The 2565-nt window shown below is 36.6% G+C and overlaps 1 long non-coding RNA gene across 1 annotated transcript in view; it reads left to right on the forward strand.

Annotated features, from left to right (window-relative positions):
* LOC112501153 overlaps positions 1-972 on the forward strand; it is a 2180-nt gene extending 1208 nt beyond the window's left edge. Inside the window, exon 2 of the long non-coding RNA XR_003067426.1 lies at positions 8-972. This is a non-coding gene — a long non-coding RNA (uncharacterized LOC112501153). The remainder of the gene's footprint in view (positions 1-7) is intronic.
* Positions 973-2565: the final 1593 nt, after the last annotated feature.

The raw sequence follows: 2565 nt of genomic DNA on the forward strand, positions 1-2565 counted from the left end.
TAAACAGGTGATTTCACTTCAACAAGTGTCTCATTTAGTTTACCCACATTTTCGGATTTCAAGTCATTCAGATCACCTCGAGGACTGTTGATATTGATACTAGCTGCATACACCAGTCGATGGTCCCAAACATAAGATTGGAAGAGTAGCTGTCTTCGCAATCGGTTGATCTCAAAAATATCAACAACGGGGCATTAAGCACTTCTGAAAATAATAGCTCAGCCTGGCTAACAACCTCATTCACTTCATTTTGTATCCACTCCTGAGTCTCATATTTGAAAACAAGGTTGGGAGGAGGAAGGTAGACGGAGTGGACATTGATTGATGCATAGCGGAAGCAGGCAACCATTTTGGCAAAGCCATAAAAACGAAGACAGTCTCGATGCAGCAGCAATCGCATGTTGGTTTGGAAGCTGTTTGTGTTGAGATAAAACAAGAAACAGAACAGCAGGTGCACAAACTGCTTTGACAGCAACATCCACGAAGAGGAATTCACATTGACTGTTGGTGTTGCTAGTGACACCATAAACTCACAGCTTCAGCAAAGATCACATCAACAACAGATTGCTAGTTGACTATCTTCAACCAAGTTTGCAGCAACTAACAGTAGCTATTGGTGTGGAGAAGACAGCAGTAGCAACAACTTTTAGTTTTGTAACAGCAACAGATTGCAAGTCTTAGTAACAGATTTGAAACAGCAGCATGTTGATCCAATACAGTGCTCACAACAGTCTGTGCAGATTGAAGAAACAGCAACTACGCAGCAGACTTACGTGTGATTTTATCACAGTTTTATCAGCTTAACCACAGTTTTATCAACTTCATTATAAACTGTGTTGTGTTTGTGATAAGCAACAGATTTGATGTAACAGTTTCTGTCTTGAGCAACAGATTTATTAGTATTTGCTGACTTTTGCTAAAACAGGTTCATAGTTACTAACATCTGTGAAAGCATTATTTGCAGTTTGTGGTTTAAAGTGTTGTCTGATCTAAGTACACATCAAGAATTGAAACAGCAGCCAAACAGTTCAGGTTGATATAGCAGCAGGAAGTGTGCAGGCTTGTATTTTTTTGTTACTACATTTGCTTGTTGTCTGATCTTAGAACACAGTTTTTGTTACTACATTTGGTGTTGACTACTACATTTGCTACTTTCTGTGTAGACTGAAACAGCAACAAGAACAATAGCAACTGTTTGTGTTTGAAAGCACTGTTACACAGTTACACAGATAGATTGATCTAAGTTTGAGCTTGTGATTTAAAGCAGAGTTCAAGTGTAACAGACAGCAAACATCAACAGCAGCGTGCAGGTTCTTGAAAGAAGATTTGGTTTTGAAGCATACTAGAACAAGTCACTGTAGCCCAAGTGCAGAACTGATAATCGAAGCATACAAGTGGATTTTTAGATAGATTTTCGAGAGCAGATCGATCATTTTTTTTAAAAGTGTGATATCTGTATTGTCAAGAGTTGATACTGTGTGATTTGGACTTAGACTCAAATTTTTGGACTCGGTTTATTGTTTTTAGACTGTTTTTAGTTTCTTAGTTTGTTTGTGTTTCGTTTTTATTTTGGATCATTGTATATTTGTTTGTGCGTGTGTTTTTCAGTGTTTGTGTTTTTCTGTTCTTTTTGAGCTTAACTGTTCGTATTTTTTTTATCTGATTTCACTGCATAGATCCTTAACTGATCATTTTTTTTTAAAATGGCAGATATTCTAAAGAAGGAGAATCAAGAGTTGCGAGAGAAGATTGTTCAGTTAGAAACGAATTATGTGGTTCTTAGAGATCATTCCATAAATATACATACCAAAAATTGTCTTAATGAGGATCATATCAAAACATTAAAGACGAAGAGTGAACGAATTACGAAGGAATTTGAACATAAGATCGAAACAATTGAAAACAATCGGCGTTTAGATCGGAAAAGTTATAATGATGAATTGGAAAAGTGGATCTCGTCTAATGCTGATTTGTCAACTAAACTTGAATTAGTTAAGACTGCACTAATTGCTGAAAGACATTCTCCAAGCAACAATTCAGATACAAAGGACTTAACTGACAAGTTCCACAAGACTGTGAATGAACTGACTGAGTTTAAAAGATTATTTGAATTAGAGAAGGAAAAGGTTTTAAAGACTGAAAAGTTTTTAAAAGATGAAAGGAAAGAGTTAGAGATAGAAAGGAAGAGGATTATGGAAGTTAAAAGTAAGTTTGAAGCTGAAAGAGAATCTTATGAGAATAAGATTAACTCTCTCGAGCTGAACGCCACTATGCTTCTAAAGCAAATCTCGGATTTTGAGCAGCTTGTTGTTTTGGAAAGAGCGAAACATAATAAAGAAAAGACAGACATCTCCGAAGACTGTCATAGCCAGCTCCAGAAACTGTCTATAAGCATCGATCTAAAGCAAAAGGCTTTGGACGAAGAGAAAAAGCAATTTGCTACGGAGAAAAGAAATACTTCAAAGAAGTATACAGCAATTGCAAAAGAGCTTACTGAGAAGAGGAAATGGCTTGACATCGCTTTGGAGTATGACAAAAGCAGCTCAGATGAAGAGAAGAGAGAGT

The sequence above is a fragment of the Cynara cardunculus genome (assembly GCF_001531365.2).
Source record: "Cynara cardunculus var. scolymus isolate 2C chromosome LG 17, CcrdV1, whole genome shotgun sequence".
NCBI classification, from domain to species: Eukaryota; Viridiplantae; Streptophyta; class Magnoliopsida; order Asterales; family Asteraceae; genus Cynara; species Cynara cardunculus.